Source organism: Mustela lutreola, chromosome 7, assembly GCF_030435805.1.
Source record: "Mustela lutreola isolate mMusLut2 chromosome 7, mMusLut2.pri, whole genome shotgun sequence".
Lineage (NCBI taxonomy): Eukaryota > Metazoa > Chordata > Mammalia > Carnivora > Mustelidae > Mustela > Mustela lutreola.
The window spans coordinates 120,749,184-120,769,511 of record NC_081296.1 but is presented as its reverse complement, the minus strand read 5'-3'; the positions used below and the strand labels follow the sequence as shown (position 1 = coordinate 120,769,511).

General features: G+C 41.6%; 1 protein-coding gene across 3 annotated transcripts in view; it reads right to left on the bottom strand.

Annotated features, from left to right (window-relative positions):
• Positions 1 to 20,328, bottom strand: part of RAD51B (RAD51 paralog B) — a 683,490-nt gene that overhangs the window by 224,365 nt on the left and 438,797 nt on the right. The window lies entirely within an intron of this gene.

Here is a 20,328-nt window from a genome sequence, read left to right as displayed (position 1 = left end):
TTTACTTTATCCATCTGTCTCATGGTTGCCACAATATAATTTCCAAATGAAATTTCTAAATGCGGACCACACACGCTATTTCAGTGGACCAAACCCTGATTTATGCTAAGACTGGGGGAAGGGAGATACTCTGCAGGAAGATGCTTAGCCAGCAGTTTTTGGACAGCCAGCCATTGCTTGCCCTGCACGCAGATGTCGTATAGTGTCTCAATTACTTCTGGATTTGGCCCATTCAAGAGTTTTATCATCTATGCTCTAGCAAGTAGGCATGAAAGTCCAAACTGTGATTCCTAAGACAACCATGGTGATAGAATATAAATTAAAAGGCCCTTGCTTGCTTAGCCTTCATCTGAAAACATCAGAATGCAATTTGTTGGACAGATTCTATAATCTGCAGATGAAGGCAGTTATAGGGCTCAAGTTTATCCAGCGTTAACAAGCCCTAATAGTCTAGTTCAGCTCAGACATAACAAACGGAAATGGCTTTAAATTATCCTTCCCTAGAGACATGATTTCATAAGAGAACAAACTCTATATGCGCACAGAGAGATTTCCAATGTAAACATGTGGTGGAAGCTAAAAGCTGCAGCAGGGTTTCAAGCCTGGATATGCCAATGGGAGGGTATTTGATTTCAAAGACACCGATTTCCTCCCAATGCAATAGCATGCATGCTTTTTTTGCTGACTACACTTTGAACTGCAGAATACACACAAGCTTGCATATATGTGTAATTTTATAGTTTTCTTTCCAGCTAGGATATTAATAGATTTTTGCCTTTTCCATGCACAAGTATGGCTGGGATACAGATGCTTAGGGATAGAGTTCCTCATGGAAAACACAAGGTTCACTCATCACCTGGACTGTCTGAAATGTAGACTGGCCTCCAAGGCTTTGGGAAATGCAAGGTGAGCACTTCCACATTCAAGCAGGGCATTAACCCAGCCCCCTCTGAATATGAAAACGTGAGGAAGGGAGAATTCCCTTGCACTATGCAGAGGGGAGAACACCCTAGCTTGTTCCTTTTGGGCTAGTCAGGTCTAAACAGTCAAAGACCAAGACTTGACAATGACAATCATCTAATGTCCATTCAGCCTAGATGCCAAATGAAGTCTGCCTCCTGTTTTTTGAACAGCCCATCAGCTAAGAAGTTTTTGTATTTTTAAATAATAGAGAAAAATGGCAAAAAAAACCCCACCCCGTGCACATTTGTGACATGAAAATCATATGAAATTCAAATTTCAGTGTTCATAAAGTTCTACTGGAACACAGCCATGCCCCTTTGCTCATGTACTGTCTATGGTGCTTTCACACTCAGGGGCAGAGCAGCTGCAACAAACAACAAATGACACTACAGACAAAGTGCTGATATCCAAGATCTATATAGAACTCCTCAAACTCAACACATACCAAACAGATAATCATGTCAAAAAATGGGCAGAAGACATGAACAGGCACTTCTCCAAAGAAGACATACAAATGGCTAACAGACACATGAATAAATGTTCATCATCACTAGCCATCAGGGAGATTCAAATCAAAACCACATTGAGATACCACCTTACACCAGTTAGAATGGCCAAAATCAACAAGACAGTAAACAACAAGTGTTGGAGAGGATATGGAGAAAAAGGAACCCTCTTACACTGTTGGTGGAAATGCAAGTTGGTGCAGCCACTTTGGGAAACAGTGTGGAGATTCCTCGAGAAATTAAAAATAGCGCTGCAATTGCACTACTGGGTATTTACTCCAAAGATACAGATGCAGTGAAAAGAAGGGCCACCTATACACCAATGTTCACAGCAGCAAGGGCCATAGTCACCAAACTGTGGAAAGAACCAAGATGCCCCTCCACAGATGAATGGATAAAGAAGATGTGGTCCATACATACAATGGAGTATTATACCTCCATCAGAAAGGATGAATACCCAACTTTTGAATCAACATGGACAGGACTGGAAGAGATTATGCTGAGTGATATTTCAAGCAGAGAGAGTCAATTATCACAGTTTCACTTACTTGTGGAGCATAAGGAATAACATGTAGGACATTGGAGATGGGCAGAAGTGAGTTGGAGGAAATTGGAAGGAGAGACAAACCATGAGAGACTGTGGACTCTGAGAAACAAACAGGGTTTTGGAAGGGAGGGGGGTGCGGGATTGGGTGAGCCTGGTGGGGGTATTATGGAGAGCACATATTGCATGGAGCACTGGGTGTGGTGCATAAACAATGAATTTTGCAACACTAAAAAAAAATAAAATTTAAAAACAAAAACAAAACAAAACAAAAAACACCATATAACCTGCAATGCAAAACCGAAAATATTCATGATCCGGCTCTTTACAGAAAATGTTTGTGGATCCCAGGTCTAAACACCTAAACTATGAAACAAAGGCAATATGGATCTTCCATTCTGGGGGGTTTGTTTTTAAATAAACCTATGCACTATGGCTAGGAACTCGCAAGGGAGTTAAATATACTTTGTGTTTATATGAGAATCCACTTATCCAAAGTTGAAAGCCTTTATACAGTTCTTCCAAAAACCACTAAGTCATGTGTGAATCATTTAGACTGAGATCACAAAGTCAAATAGATTTAGAAGCCAGACAGAAACCACAAGCAAGAAATCTTAATTTTTATTAAAAATTTCCTGAATTTGAAAATGTTATAGGATTCTGGCCCAGTGGGCACCAAGCTGCAATCTCTGATTTAGACCATGAATATACCCCAGACTCTTCATTTTACAGCTGCTTTAAACTGTAAGAAAATTGTGTTTTGCCGAGTATTTTCTATTTCTATATAATCAAAAAATAAAAGTAATCTACATTTATCATCAGAACCCAACACATAAGGTCTATTCGTTTTAGTGACTTTAATTACTTTGGACTGTAAACTCTTGGGAGGACCGATCATCCTTCTTGCTTAACTCATCAGTGCCTTCCACAGCACGGGCCATGCAGTGGTCACTTGGTAAATACTGGCTGACTCGGCCAGCAGTCTTCGCTTCTTAACTTCTCTCTTGCCCTGTTGGTTTCTGAAGCCTGGGTGGAACACTGGGCAAATGCATTTATTTCATCTCTGCCTGGGGAAATGAGTAGTTAAACTACTCCAGAAAGAAGAGCCTCTCTAAAGCTTCAAAGTCCTGTCTCAGTCCACACAGATATTCTCTACTTAGGCTCCCATGCGATCCTCCTGTGTGGGTGTTTATAAGATCAAGGCCCAGAGTGATCAACAGCCCTCTCAATCCTGCAAGGAACAGAGGCTGCTAACATCAGTAGCTGACGTTACTGTAAAGCAGAGCGTGCTCCTGTTCACAAGCCTGCTTCTTATGGCCAAATCTTTGCAATACAGAGCCTCTTACCCATTTTGTGGGAGAAGCTAATTCTACATCCTCAAAGGTGTAGGAAGGAGAGGGATACCACTAACAACAATGCCGACACTGCTGCTTGTTCACATATATAAACACACATTTAGTCAACAAACATCTCTGGGATGGTTCTCAAGTGTCACGTACCATGTTATGTGTCAGAGACAACGGGAGGAGTAGGACTTGGACTTTGTGCCCAGGACCTCTCGGTCTACCGGAGGCAAACAGTGTTGCAAACAGTTCATTAAGAACAGAAAGAAAGAAAGAAGATATGTGTTGAGGACAACAAGGCACAGAAGTGGACACAAAGAAGAGACCGCTTGCTTCTTCCCAAAGGTGAGTTGTCAAAAAGGCTTCAGACAGGAGGGATGCTCTGGTTGAGTCTTGACAGCTAGGCCAGTTTTGGGAGAGGCTAGAAGGCGCAAATTACAGGCAGAAAAGCAGCAACACAACCCCACAATGTGAAATAGACTAGCCCCGAAGAGGTACTCGGAGTTCTTCACAATGGCTCTAGTGTATGTGCTTTGCAAGGGAGGGGGCTGATGGAGAAATGAGGCCGAGAGAGGGACCATTCAAGGAGATATGGCTGGGGCACTCGGCAGCTGCCAGACCCTTGAGGTCCCTGCATGTATGCTAAGGAGCTTGGACTTAATCCTAGAGGCAGTAAAATGACCCTGAGGGATTTCAAATACAACAGTAACACAATCATGCTGTTGCACTGGAAAGAACACTTTGGCCATGGTACAGAAGAGGGAATAAGAACTACAGAGTGGGGAGCGCTGGACCAGACCAGGCAAAAGAAAGTTCAAGGTGTGAACTTAGATACTGAATGTATGGCTGGATATGAGAGGTACTGAGGAGGGAAATCTTGATCATGGAATAGATGATGGGGGGAAGGGGCAGCAGAGAAGAAAGGAATCTATGTTGATTCTGAGGTGGTAAAGCCAGTCATCATGAGAAAGGATAGAGGATGAGGAATAAGATCCTTTTTTGCTTAAAAACAACAATAAAAGGAGTCAGTGACTTTCTGATTATAATCTAGGCTAGGAAACCATATCAAATGAAGTTGTGCTTCAGGGTGTCTTGGAAAATTCTTTTTCTGTCCTTGTGGCTTTTGAATGTCATGGATTAGATTACCATGCTGAAGATGAAGCCATCTTAAATCTGTTTTGGAAAAAGATAGGATATAAATAAATAACACAAAACATGCCAAAATATTTAGTTTTTAAATCCATTCTCTACACACATTCAAAGACATATATATGATCTTTCTGAACATTTTTGGGAGGATTGAGGGGACCATTAAATTATATACATTTCCCACCTGAATTCTGAGCCCATCAAAAGAAACAGAGGAAGCAGAAGATATGGCGTGGGCGCATAGCAACAGTGGGCTTCCCCCGACACGCCAAACTAAAGTAGGCCCCGATGCCTCTGTGGCGCTGATACCTTCCTTAGACTCAGCAGTCAGATGAGCCATTCCACTTCCCCTGAGAAGGAGTGATGAGGAAGCGGAGCAGCCAAGAGCTTCTTAAGGAAAACCCTTCTTCACAGAGAATAAGGGCTTTCCCCTAATGCCCTTTCCTAGTTTAGTTTTAAAAATTATTCTTATCCTAATGTAAGCAGTGCATATATTCAATAAACATCAAGAGGCTTCTGTGTCCCAGGCACTGGATGAGGGGCGGGAGATAAAGGAAGAGAAAGTTCTGTCTTCAAATGTTCACACCCTATTTCAGGAAGCTGGATCTGTAGAAGGAAGATAACCAAGTGAGAGTAGAGAAGCAAGCAAAATATTTGGAAGCAAGGAGGAAGTAACAGTTGGTTTTAACTCTGGGGACTAGAGAGAATATTAAAAAGTATTTCAAATTTTTTTCTTTTGCTACTTACAGTATTTGAAGCTGTCTTTTCATTTTCATTAGTGAAGGCTTTTTTCTTCTTTTCTTTTTCTTTCTTTCTTTTTTTCTTTTTTTTTTTTTTTTTTGCCAAGGATGTGAAAGTGTCTGACATGCAGTTGTGTAATGTATGGGGGGACAGCTGTTCTTTCTGCCTACTCAACACCCCATCCCCCTTTTCTGGGAACAAAAGCCTTCCTTTCCTTTGGAGAATTGCCCCAGCCCCACCTTTGGGGCCCCTGTCTTTCTGCCACAGGGGTAAACAAGTAATCCAGTGGGTCAGATGGACTCTTTGAGGATACTGAGTTGAAGGCAAAAAAAAAAAAAAAAAAAAAAAGGACCCCACGTCTTTTGAGATCCTAAGTGATGAGGACCAGGGAAGCCACTTTGTCACCATGTGGCAGAAATTGCTGAGATTAAAACCAACAGAACAGCAGAGCAGAGAGATGGAAACAGCACTAGAAATAATAATATACTATTGGAAACCCAGTCAGATTCACCCCTTAGACTTCTCAATTACCCTAACCAATAAATTCCATTGGATTGGTTACCTGCACTGAAGACCCTAGATAATACAGTATTTGTCATAAGCTTACAAATTACTTGAAAACATTACCTACAGATTGCTTCTATTATACCTTTGACATAAAATATTCAAGTTGAAACTTCCACAAAACTTTATGAAGACCCTTAATACTTTAAGATATGTCCTAGAAATTGACAATTAATTCTGTAAATGCTAATGCCATTTAATGATGAAGCTACTCCTATATGGTATCATTTATCAGCTATCACTTTTTATCTGTTTTTATTTTTCCAATGGTATCATGCTTATAGCTCAACCTTCACTAATACATGTTTTTACAATTTATTTTAATCCATCATACCTTTCTTTTGCATTATAGTTTACTGAAATACAGTCACTTTGGTTCTTGTTGTCCTTTTAAAGAGACAAAATTCATTTTCAATTCTAACTTAGTCATTAGCGGTGTGCTTTATCTTAACATTCTATCTGCCCAATCCATCTTAGCAGCATCTGCAAGATTAAGACATCATCCATAAGTGGAAATTGTCGTTTTCACCTTCCCTGAAGCTGAAAATACCAGCAAAATTAGAATTCTAAATAGCAGGAATGACTGACCCTCTGTTTACACAGCAGTAAAATAAAGACAGTGAACCCTGTTTTCTTCTTCTTGCCCTATAAGAATGAAATGAGACAAATTAGAACATGTAGAGATCTCTGAACACCAAAGGTGGAAGTGTTACTCATCGCTTTTGTATTTTATTTTCTACCAAATTCTAATCTCTTGTAGAGTCAAGTATCATGAATGTCTTTGGCCATCCCAGATAATGTAAGATGGTGGCAAGATGACAGAAGAAAGAATGAAAGATTTTCTACTCTCCTTGGTAACTCATTCCAATGTTTCAAAACACCTGGAAGTTATTTCTAATAAATACTTCTAAGTAAACACTATTGGTGAAATACTACTGAATATGAGCCTTGTGCCAATTACTGCTATATTCCTCCTAAGGCATTTCCTCCTTTATTTTAACCCTTTTGTAGACAAAGATAAGGCAGAAGACTTTTCTATAAAAGATCATTATAAAGTCACATCTCAGCATTGCCTGTGATAAACCACCTCAATTCCTTTAAACATTATCTTGGTGATTAAAAGTATATGCATCATAGAAAATGACTATGTCATTAGACTATTATCTTACTCAACTACTTTTCAATTTTTACTACTTGGGAGAAGCAGATTTGCCAAGGCTCTAATTTTTTCAACACTTAAACTGATGCATATTTATAAAAGGGAGAACTAAACACAGAGAAGAGTATATTCAATGTTTGGCTTAGTGGCTTCTGTAAGGATAAATCATCCTAATACATGGAAATTGTTGCTTCTCGTTTTCCGTAAACGTGAAAATTTTGGCAATGAGGCTGAAATCTGAAATAAAGTTATTTGGTATAGATGCCAGGGTAGGATGGAGAATAAGAATACAGAAAGTATAGAGAAATACTTTGAGATATCTGAACAGACTCCAGTCTGAACTCACACACGGGGGCCCTTGGCAGCCATGATGGAACAGTGCTATCCAATCACCTATGCTAGGCCAACTATATGTTCCTGCAGAAACTTAGACTGAGAGGTGCTAGTTAGTCTGGACTGGTCCACTGAACTGAGGATCTGTAAACTTGGGTACCAAAAAGGTACCATGTTTGGCCAAGTGCTTGCTGAGTGGTGAAAGTGGTCAGCAGAGAAAGAGAAAAAGAAGGAAGCTGATTATTGGAAAGAAGCAGAGCAGCTGCCTGAGTCCTGCTCCATTTCCAGGTTTGGATCTCTTATGAAGCCCAGATGGGTCTCATGCTCTTAGGTTTTGCTAAAGTCTCCTGCTTCCTCCTGGTAAATTTCTCTTTTTTGTTATGACAATTTCGGTGGGTTTCAATTATTCACAAACGAAAGATTTCTAACCTAGGCAATCAGAGGGTGGTTCTCAATTTTGGCTGAATGCCTCCCAAAGAGGTTTTCAAAAGCACAAATACCCCTGTCTTGCCTTTAGGGATTCTGACTCAGCAGGTCTGGGACAGAGCCCGGACAGGTTAAATTCTTAAAAACTCAACCTGAGATCTCATGGAATGACAACTATGGAATAGCTGCGGAAAGCTAGGCATCAAAGGAAAAAGGATATTTTTGGACCAAGACAACAATGGCCAAAAGGGAAAAACATAACCATAAGGATGGAAGAGTGCACCCCACTTCCACAAAGCCAGATCCTGTAAATGACTAATCTCAGCATTTACTTCCACACTGAACAAACTGTGGTCCATTTCAGTCATCCGTCATGAAAGAGGCTTCAAAGTATTTAAGGTTTGATTTACATATCAACAAACTATCCCCTGCAACTTTAAATCAAAGTTATTTTGGTACCTGGAAGCATCAAATCTTCAAAAAAAAAAATTCTCATTGAGCTGGACAATTATAGGTTGCAATGAGCTAGGCTAGGCACAAATGAAAATAAGATGTGGGTGTGTACAAAAGAGGCAATTAAGTGGGAATTTGCTATAGAAATTCTTCCCTGAACAGGAAGAAATTGAGTCCAAAAGTTGATTGTATTCATCTGACAGCAAGATTAACACCCAAATTATGGAATAAATTAGTAAGTAAGACTGCAAGTGAGATCACCCTCTCATTACTTTGACAAAGGAATTTATCTCAGGTTTAGAGAATGGATCTTTTCTAGAGTAGATGAGAAAGTTTACTGTAATATTTATAAAAAATAAGTTTTTTTTCCACAACCATGAAAAGAAAATTGATAATATCCTACCCTATAGAAATCCATCTTTTAGAACTGCATTACTGGGGAAGGAGGCACTGGGAACAAATGAAGATATAGTTACCTTACTTGCAAAACCTGAGAATGAATTCTCTACTAGTGAATGGGCTGATGTCTGGAAGTCACATTGGAATTCATATACAACAGCAGAAGTTTCCATAAACTGATACAGGAAAAGAGAATCTAATTTATGAGGTACAAATCTCCATATAATAGGTACAAATTTGGCAGCAAGTGGAAATATGTGATCATCTTATGTTAAAGTTCAAGGCATCTGTCAAAATGACTACGGGAGTTTGGGGGTATTTCCTTCTTGAAAAATGTTAAGAACTTGCTGGTGATTGATTGGAGAGCATCATGATGGCAATCTGAGTATTAGACAGTAAGACCTCCAACAGAAAGAGCTGTCTCCTATGGTCAATGTCACAGCTGAGCGGCCTTCTGTGTGGCCCCACGTGTACCAAAAGGGAAAAATAAGTGTTGGATGAAATATAATGAAAAGAAAACACAACCAGCATCACACATTTTCAACATTGTTCTGGACCACAAAATACCTTACTTTTTAAAATTCTGCTTTCTTAACTGCAAAACTGAGACTCACCCGCGTCAAATAAGAAGGAAGATACTAATGACAGCTTTGAGAGATAGGTATGTGGTTTATGGCAAAAGAAGGCAGAACCATAATTAAAGATTCAGTTTCCTCAATAGTTTGTTCTAGGAGTGATGTAATAATAATAGCCAGCATTTGTCAAGCACGTATACCAGGAACCATTCTTACACAGTACATCGTTAACTCTTTAACTCTCATTACGGCCCCTGAAATAGGTGATCTTATTATTCTCACTTTTACAGTGGCACAGAGAGGTTAAATACCAGCCAAGGTGAAACAGCTGGGAAGTGGAAGAGCCAGGATACACACCCAGGAAAGTGTGACTTCTGATAAACCTCTTCACCTCTGTTACACTGCTTCCCGGAATGCAGTGACCATGTAGACTTCTCACTTCTCTCCTTGTCTCTTCAAGTATGGCTGCCCTCATGGCTATTCCATAAGACAAATCTGGGGTGGGGAGCCTGGTTGTCCACAGTGAAGGCTCAGAAAGTAGAATTTCCATTTATTCCCACATTCCAGAGCTTTTGTTACTGGAAAATCAAGAGTCACAGATTCTGGTACCTATGCTGGTTAGCAGGTGAATTTGAACAAGCCTCTCCAGACCACAGTTTCCTCGTTTAGACAAAATAATTATATTAGGCAATTTTCCAGCCCTCTGAAAAGCTGAGGGGGGAAAGGGAAAGATTCTAGGCCTCTCCTATAATTCTCTACATTGTCGGGTCTTACCTGCACCGCCCTCCCTGAGTTTATCAGCAGCTGCAGGCAGGTAAGTCAGTCGTGGTGAAACACGTAGGTGGCAGAAAGGAAAGCCCCTGTGCCTGGGGGCCTGGAAATATGCAAGTCATAAAATGGCGGCAGGACTAAAGTGTGCTGACTGCACAGATGTGTATAGGACGATCTTCTTTCCTAATTCTGCAAACATTTTACATTCAGAAGATACAGAGAAAATGATAACAGACCCTGTTTGTACATTTTCTTCATTCTTTAAATAATCCTTGGTCTTGTACATTAAAAAATGTATCAAGCCAAAGCACCGCCATTGTATTTCCTTCTCCTGGTGACAACCATGATCAAGAATTTGGTATTCATTCTTCCAATCTTTTTTAATAAATACAAATATGGAGGTGTGGGTACGTAATCTTACCTGTGGGGCACAGAATACCTCTCAGGCACACATCTAGAGCAGTAGTTATTGGACTGCAGTGTGTGTGTGCATTCCTGTCTAACTAGATGCTACCAGATTATTCTTTAAAGCGACTGTGCCAATTTAATCTTTCATTAGCAATGTGAGTTCTTGTTTCCTCACAGGCTCACCCACATTTTTTATTTGGTTCTGGTTCAGGTTTTGGTAGGGTGTTTGTTTCTTTTGGCAACATTGATGGGTAAGAGTGGTAGCTCATTTTGTATTTATTATTATTTCCTTAAAGACTTGTTTTGTTTTGTTTTGTTTCATTTTTTTCCTTAAAGACTTGTAAAGTCGAAGACTCAAGTTTTGTCTTCTACAATCTACCATTTTATAGCCTTTGCCCAATTTTCTATTTCTATTCTTACTTACTCACAGAATATGAATATGCCTAATTTCCTAAGACTAGAGGGTCAGAGGTTACAGACTAATTTGGGAGCCCCTGGTTGGCCCCAAATGGGTCAAGAAGCTACATGTTTGGCTGGCAGGCTTGTAACAGAACGAGCATTCAACAGGAGAAAGAGTGAGGTGATTTTAGTCAGGAAACAACTAACTAACTGGTTAATTACTGGGCAGACAGGCTGTGGACAGGGCTCCTGGGGTCTTTTTCATTTGCCCAGCTATTGTCTGATCACTCTGCTATCCTGTACCTCTATGTCCTACTCATTTGGAAGGAAAAATATATGCCAGCCTTGCCATCATCTCCCATGGGGGATGAAGATCTCTTGGGCTTTCCAAAGAAAGGTTTCACATAGATGAGATGAACTGGAAATGTTTCTTCTTAGCTTACAAAACATTCCAGAAAAAAGAAGATGAAATGAACTGCGGTGGAATTGGAGAAAGGTTTAGCTGTATTTCTCCACACTTGAGTTTTTCTTCTGAGAAGTGGGGGGAAATCATTTTTGTTTTCTTTGCCCTGAGGCTAACTACAGACAGCCTAGAGTTGGGAATGCAACCGATGTAAAATCTTCTCTTTCTGTGAGGTGAGGGGATATGTGGCATGAACTATTCCCCCAAGAGAACTTGGGTCTTTTCACATGTAGGCCACGAGGCTGCTCCATGGCACTGTCCCTAACTTTCTCAGTGGAGAAGAGCCATGCACCCTACAGAGGTTTAGAAAGAAAACAATACTATGAAAGGGATCTTAGTCTCTCCGGGTTTTCTTGAAATAATGATCTCGTGTCAAGCTCTGACTGTTAAAATGAATTGTATTTTGATTAATGACCTTTATTCTGCTAAAAAAATAATTGACCAAAGTGTGTGTTTATATATGCAGAGATGTATATTATACATATGTGTGTGTGTGTATCTCCTTTGTGTCCCTGTGTGTGCATACCAGGAGTGAAAGAGCCAGTTGTTCTAGCCATTTATGTTGGGGGGTGGGGGTGGGTGGGTAATACAGTAAGTTCTGTTGAAAGGAAATTATGGGCAAGAATCTGATACCCTGAATCTTTCAACGAGATGAAGGTCAGGGAGCAAGTGTAGAAATAAACCTAGAAACTAGCTTCTTATTTCTATATCAGTTTTTAAAAAGCAAACATATAACGTGCACTCTTTTTAGACGTTGGATTCTTGTTGTTTAGAGGTGTCTGGTTTGTTTGCTTGTTCGGCTGTGTTTCTCAGTCGATTTTTCTTACATAATTCAACTGGGACATGAGTTTGGGTGGGGTATTGTCAGGTCCCTTTGTATCAAAACCACCACACTCAGCAAACCCTTCCCCCAATACATTCAATGACTCTCAAACCTGCTATTCTTCCCTCTCCCCAGTTACTCCCTGTAACTTGAAACTAAGATCTAGAAATTATCAGTTGAATTTATTTAGAATAACTGGTTGAGAAGTCAGTTAACCTCTGCTTATTAGCAGATTCACTTAAACGTTGGAAAGCTTCCTGGATAAATTACTTTTAAGTGACCATGTGGGCTCCATGGAGGAAATGACTGCTGGTGTGTAATACATGGAAACGGCAGTGTCTCAGCAATGTGGCCAAGGAAACTGCAGAACCCAGTCGTGGAGCTAATTAGCACATGCGTGGGCGCAGGAAAACTACAGCCCGGGGAGCTCGTGCTTGTACAAAGCATCCTGTGTTGCCACACAGAACTTGAGACAATGGCCCAAGTCGCAGAGAAGAAAGTGGAGCAACCTGTGGCCCTGAAATGTTTTTCTTAACCTTAACTTTTAAATAGGTTTGGGTCCATCAAAGTACTAATAATGCCAACACTACTGCTCTTTAGAATAGGCTTTCCATGTATAAAACTAGAATTATTTCCCTAGGTGAAATCCATTTTCCTGAGTCTTGGTTTGAAGTCTCTGGATGTCAATGAGTCTGGTCAAGTTACAGTAAGCAATAAGCCAGATCCTTCCCCAGCGTCAACATCAAATGCTCCAGACTCAGTGGAACCCATACACTTAATTCTAGCGCTCCAAATGATACCAATGCTGAACAATCACATTATGGGTTTCATTTCTATAGTTAATGCAGAAATGAATTATAATGTTCTGTCCAACAGCAGCAAATGAAGGAGTAGAAAATAGAGTCCTCAGCTTTATCATTACATTTTTTGTTTCCGTTCTTTGTCTGTCTGATACTGTTTGTCCATACACGATATTTGCTTCTTTACAGGCACATTATGGGTGTTGGAAGTACCCTCTGGACAGAAGCCACACCTAAACCAAGCCAGCTAGTGTTTGTTCATCTTACAGTTTAAGATATGCAGCAGGTGGTTTCAAAATTCTTTTGGAAAGCAAATCCACGATCTGGTAATCAGAATCTCAGTGAAGAGGAATCTGAAAGGTCATCTAGTCCAACCTTCACCCACTAGAAGAATCCTATGTGCTTGAAAAAAATCCTTCCTCTGTACAAATGAGATGTCTAAGGCCATTTTTTTTCTTAATATACTCAGGGGAGGAGGCCAGCATCTGCCACCTTGTTCTTTATAAAAACTTTTCCTATACTTAAGTACCATTTATTTTCTCCCTTCAATCTTCTTTTCTTTAGGTTAAATACCCTGCTTTCATCGTTTTTCAGAGATCTGATTTTCCATGCTTTTAATCATTTCAATTGCTTTCCACATCCTCTCAAAATGTACCGGCTCAAGCCAGGCACACTGGCTGAATGAGAGCTTTGCTACTAATGTTTCATTAATACGGACTATGGTGACTCGGTTTTTCATGCCAGGTTCCTGTTAACACAGCTACCATCATGTTAGATTTTAAAGTTGAAAAATACACACATAAACACACATACACATTCACAATGGATTCTCTGACCTCTTTCACTATGGTATCAAAAATATATATATTTTTAACATTAACTTGTTTAAATGTGAAAACCCCTAAATCGTTTAGAATGCTTTTTGCCCCCTAAGGTAAAACCCAGACTTCATGGGGCTTTAACATTTAATCACAGATGTCACATGCAGCTGGTGATACACCTTGTTATCAGTCCCAAGTCTCCTCCTGGAATTCCCAAATTCCATATGCGTGTCATCCTGCTTTCTAGTGCCAAAGACAAGGAAAAAACACTCTCATTCTCTGGGACTTGCAGCTTAAGCTGACTATACTATCTTCTTATTAGCTTGTGGTCTCCATGGGGCTGCAGGTTCCTGAAAGGGTTGAATTCTCAGATGTGTGGATATATTACTTAAGAGTCTGGGTTATAAGTGACAGAGTGCCAACTCAAGTTGTCATGATGGACAAAACAAAAGGTAGAGCTGCTAATGGGCCACACTTTCAAGGTAGGTGGACCAAGTGCTTGAGTGCTGATGGAATATCTTCCCCACAGTTCAGCTCTGCTTTCAGAGTGCTGGCGGTCTTCAGCAGGATTCCCCTACATGCTGGCTATGGGCGGACATTCTACCTGTTTAGTGACCCCAGCAGACAGAGGGGGCCCCTCTTTCCCCATAGTTCCAGCCAAACTCTTGTGGTGGGTTCTCCTACCCTTAGCTTGACTCATATATTTATTCTTAAACCAATCACTGAAACTCTGCTTGGTCTGATCCAGGTTCAGAGCTAACGTCTAGAGCTGAAGGGTAACATTAACCTCAGAGATCCAGATCCAGATGGGAAAACAGAGGTACTGTTTCCAAAAAAAAAAAAAAAAGGAGGTAGGAAAGCTTGTCAGGGGAGGCACAGCATGACTCTACTGCTAGGCCTTCAGTCTCTCTGCATGCCTTTCAGGGAATCCACAGTGGCCTGGTCTGTGACACATAGTATGGGGTCAGTAAAGAGTGAATGAATGAATCCACTGGCTAGAGGCCTAGCCCATCACCAGCATAAGACCTCAAACACTTAAGGATAACAGTAGCATTGCCTTGCAATGCACAGAAGAAAATGTTTGCTGGGTTGGGATGGGGTGCAGGGCAAAGGGAAAAGGGCTGAGAAGATACAGTTCTTGCTACAGAATTTCAGAAAGGGCAACCCAAGATTTAGAGAAATCTCTCCTATAGATCTAAAAAAAAAAGCATATAGTTGAAGTCAATAATGAGAATTCCCTTAGCATTTCTTAGATCCCCAATTCAGTGAAGTTCTGATCAGAATTTCGCAGTGACTTTAGGGCAGTGTAGTAAAACAGGATGACCACAGATATAAGGCTGGATAAAGATGTACGAGGTATATGAAAAGGAGAAGGGGTCAAAGGGCTGCATAGAGAAGTGGGGCACTTCTATGGGGCACTGAATAGCGGTAGGATAGCTGTTCCAGGAAATAACCTACCTTTTGAAAGTGACTTAAGGGGTTTATGCTGACTGTCACAGTAAGATGAATGAACACTGGTGAGTAACTCAAAGAGTCCACACTGTGACTTCCAGACACTGTGCTGAAATGGGCCATAATCATGTTTCCTATGGCACAGTGATTAACTTTTAAATTCTAGTTTATTTAGCCTTTTTGGAGTCACAGATGTTCCTTGGCAATTATGACTCGATATTTAATTTGACTACCTTATTGTATTTTAATAATAATACCATCTCAAAGATTACTATCCACTCATATTGGTTAGAACTTGAAATAATTAGAGTCTGTTTACCTTTGTTTCCTTCTTGAGTCTTAAGCTAATTATAAAAATATTTGTAAGCAATAAAAATAGCCTTGTTGGGTAATACGGGTCTTGGTATTCAAAGCAAAAGGGAACCAGGAAGTTTAGTTGGGTTCCCAAAGGAGTTTTTGGCTGAGAAAGGTTTGGGAAACATCATGCTAGAAGTCTCCAAATGTAATATACTCTTGGCCTAAGCACAGTAGGAGAAAGCAGTGAAGAGGAGGGGAAATGAAGCAACTCTCTTTGTAAAAAGAATCTCTGAAGAATAGCATTTTTATTCTCTGTGCACTCTGGACGAAAACAAGCTAATTTATACACAATTCTCCCCAACCCCCCAATGGGCTAACCTAATAAGACACTGAGAAAAATAACTGAGATCATCAAATTGATGAGGTAGTAACTATGGCAGAAATACTTCGAAACCTATTAAAAATGTAGCTTGCCAAAACAGATAAAATTGAAATACACACTCCCACCTCTAAAATCAAACATGCAAACATGTCTTCCGGGTATATTCCTGTGGGTCACTCCAGATTTAGTCTCCATCCTTCTTCACCGTGCTGTCTGCTTTGGAATCTGACCTGAGTGGACCACATCAACAGGACTCTTTCTTGGGCCTGGCCACTGGGGGGCGCTAGCTGGGGACTGGAGGGGGTATAATGGCTGTAGGCTGTGGGTTGCCCAGGCCTTTTGACAGAAAGTCTCAGATCCTGCCGATCAGCCTCCCTGTCTCCTGTTTCCAAAATCCAGCCCATCTTCTTGCCCTTTCAGTCTAGGGGTACTGATGGAGACAATGATTATTGGCCCCAGAATACTGCACAAGTCCTGTGGTCTCCCTGCATCTCTGTCCACTCCATTACAAGGGCTTTTTTTTTTAGTATTCAGGTTTTCTGAATGATCCTAATTAAAGTGCCATCCTGATGGGATCCTGGCTGATACAATATGTAATGTACTCAGTTGTAGAAGAAGTTCTAGTAAGTAACCTGTGCCTCCTTTTATTTCTAGTCCTAACATTTACTGCTATTTTTATTAGAGTTGAATGCAGGCCAAGCCTAGGCATAAGGAGGTTTATGACAAAAACTGCCTGTAGTCCTCTCCTAACGATCTAGACACAGATACGGAGTGCACTGGAACAAGGACTGCTTGGCTTTCATCACATTGACACAAACCTGCTGCTTCCTCCCCACTGTCTTCAAAAACCCTGACCTCATCCTTACAACCTGGCACCCTTTGCTTCTATTGGGTAGCGCTGGGACAAAGAGCACTGTTTGTGAGAGTGTACAGGGCAGTACTAACACACAGTAAGAACAACTGGGGAGATAAGTCTTACTTATTAATGAGCAATAAAATTATTCAGTTATTGTTTCATAAAAGATAAAAAGAATTTGATCTAACCCTGAGCACCTCCATGGCAGGAACCACGTCTCAGTCATGGTTCCAGTCTCAGACCTAGCTCAGTGCCTGGCACTTAGTAGAGGCCCCTGAAAATACTCAGACGTGTCAGTGTTATGTTCTAAGGGGCAGTAGGATGATAACTGCTGTGGAGAGCCCCACTTGTGTGTCCTGGGTGTACATTTCTGCTGTGTACATAGTTCCTCTCACTCTTCTTCACAGAAATATCATCACTGGCTCCCTCTGTGATGGCTAACCAACCTGGGTCATGAGAATCTGACACACCAACAGATAAACAGAGGTCAAGGACAAAAAGTAAAACAAAACAGTATCTTAGTTAAGATGCTCTCCACAGTCTTGAAGCAGACATGCCCCCTGTGTAGAAATAGGGCAGGGCACAAGGTACTCCATGAGGAATCCAAGAAGGAACATTCCAATTCAGACTTCACAAGACTACAACCCAGAGGAACTTAACTTTCTTTAGCCGGACTCCAACTTCTGATACAGGATACCTACAGCTGGTGGTGGTGATGGCGATGACAGCTGTCCCTATGGGCCCAGGTGCTGTGCTAAGCCTCTCAGCATCTTTATTATGTAGGCACTAATATTATCCTCATTGTAAAGATGAAGAAGTTGAGACACAGGGAAGTTTAGCAGATGATTCCAAGTCATAAAAGTCCCTCATGAGGATCTCAGGATTAGAATCCAGGTAGTTTCAGGGTGCCTGGGTGTCTCAGTCCATTAAGCATCATCTGCCTTTCAGCTCAGGTCATGATCCTGGGGTCCTGGGATCATGTCCCCCATTGGGCTCTCTGCTCAGCAGGGAGTCTGCTTCTCCCTCTCCCTCTGCTGCTCCCCCCACCCCTGCTCATGCTCTCTCTCGCTTATTCACTCTCTCTCTCAAGTAAATAAATAAAATCTTTAAAAAAAAAAAAAAAAGAATCCAGGTAGTCCCACAAAATGCTTAAGCATTTGCTCACATCTGCTATTGCTCCTTAATGAACCAATACCTGCTACTAATTACTTCAACTCACTAATGGGACCTCATGAGCACAAGTTTGTCGAGCATCTACTGGCGTGTTTGGCAGTGCTAACTGCACTGGGAGAGGCAAAGATGCAGGAACCAGTTTCACCTGAAGACAACAGAAATGCTAGGAGAGGAGGTAGGTTCGGTGCCTCATTTGCAATAAGAACACGGTATGGCAGAGCTGTGAGGAGGAACTGTGGCAGGGCACAAGGATGAGGGAGGTAAAGCACTGAGTAACGGGTCTAAAGTAGCCAGTAAAGTGACATAAACTTCAAGGGAAAAGGAAACTTGACAATCTGAAAAAAATTATTGGTAGGAATGAAAATGTGAAGTAACCAGTAAAAAGAATAGTCACACTCTAGGAGGAAAAAGTACGTTCAACATTAATCTACACCATGAAACACAAAAGTCTGTATCTCAAATATATTATTTACGTGATATAAGGAAAATAAGTTATGAAGAATCTTTTCTATCATTAGAAGATGCCACTTGAAAGCAGGGAGGTACAGAAGGAAGCATGTGTCAAGTGAGCCCAGGGTCAGCTTGGGTGGGAGACCCGCATCTCCAAAATGGACAGTCCTGATTCTGGGGCTCACCGTGTGCCAAGCCCTGTGCCAGGCGCTGGAGATGACCAGGACAGGATGTCCTACCCTAAAAAAGCACATAATATACCAGGAAAGACAAACTGCTTTGCAATTCATGATAAAGACTTCGTGATGCCCACGATTACAGGGGATGAACAAAGAGTCTAGAAGACGAGGCCTGGAAATTTCATCAAGAGTATGCCCTGCCCACCAATGTCAACTGGTTGCAGACAGACAGCTGTTCAGTCTACCCGAACAGTTGATGGTCCAGCCTAATACTGTCTGAGTAGACTTTAGAACATAGAACAAGGGCGCCTGGGTGGCTCAATCGGTTAAGCATCCAACTCTGGATCCAGGCTCAGGTCATGATCTCGGGGTTGTGAGATCAAGCCCCATGCTGGACTCCGAACTCAGTGCGGAGTCTGCTTGTTCCTCTCCCTCCCCCTTGCTCATGTGCGCTCTCTCTCTCAAAAATAAATAAGTAAATAAATAAAACCTATAAAAAAAGAAAAAAACATAAAATAAGAGATTACTTGAGATCGACCCAAACCGCACTGTAGGTAAACTACATGTAATTTGCTGCTCTCTCGGGCCCTTGTAAAGTGAGTGACAATGTATACAACTACGGGGGCGGTTTTACTCCTGCTCCTCTAGGAGGTTAGTAAACTCTCCCGGCCGCTGGTGACTGCAGGTGCCCGCGCTAGCTCCTTCTCTCGCTTCTTTTCCTGCCGCTCCTGGCTGGCTTCAACGGCACATCCCGGTCAGCAGGGTCTCTGAACTCCCGCATGTTCTCTTAGTAAATGAACGTCACAGTCAAAGGTCAAGCTCGGCCTCTCAGAAGATTGTCTCTGCTCCCACTTTCGCTCTCTGGAGGCAGAGCATTGGGACATCACTTCCTCAGCCTCGGGGCTCAGTTTCTCCAGGGCTATTTTGTTTGCACTGAGCCTCCTATCTGGAAGGCCTCCCAGTTCTCTAAGGAACACCACCCTTCATGGCCAAGGCCTTGGACTCAAGGCCCAGTGAGGTCACAAGTCGGGGCTCAGCCCAGGATCTGGCACATAATAAGGGCTCAGTAAAAGTCTGTGGCAGAACGAAGACATAAGTGAACGAATGCCCACATCTCTGGGCCTCTAATAGGTATTGCCCTCGGCTGCACAGGCAGCCAGGCTCAACTGCCATAGGCTGACTGTGTATTCCTGTCTACGGTCAGGAAAGCCTAGTCATCTTGTCCCTGGGCTCTCCTGGAAGGAGGAACAGCTTCTGTGCAGAGGGCTGCTGGGAAGACAAGCCCCGAGAAACAATAGATGGTTCTCCTCTCTGTATTCTTGCTTCCCGTTTTGAAATTCTCACATTGCCACATCTACTGGTCAAGGCTACTAAAACCATACATCTCCAACATCAAGCACTACCCACAAATGGGAAAAAAAAAAATGTAGTATTTTTTTTTTATTCTTCCGCTGTCTTTGCCAATTGTACCTCTAACGCATGAGGGCTCATGGTCAGGGGGTCCATGTAAATAGATCTCTAAAAGTGTGGACATACGTACTACTGTGCTGAAGGGCTAGAATTTACTCACAGAAAACAGTTTTTCCCATGTAATTTTATATTTCCACCCACCAAAACTTGCCCAGGATATGCATGACAACACTCCACTGCCTCACTTTAGAGAGTGCCCCCAAGTGATATGCTGATTTCTCCGTCTTGCACCTTTCAGCCACCTGGCTGTGCTTTTCCCAGCTCTGTGTTTAGTCCTTCACCCACTAGGCCTGCAAAGCTGGGACATTTTCAGAGGCAGCACTTTGCATAATAAAAATGTGTATTTTAACTGTCCCTTTTTAACCCTTTCACAAGATTCCTGGTAGTCATGGCAAGCCAATGCCTGCAGCCTTCTGCTTACAGGCCTAC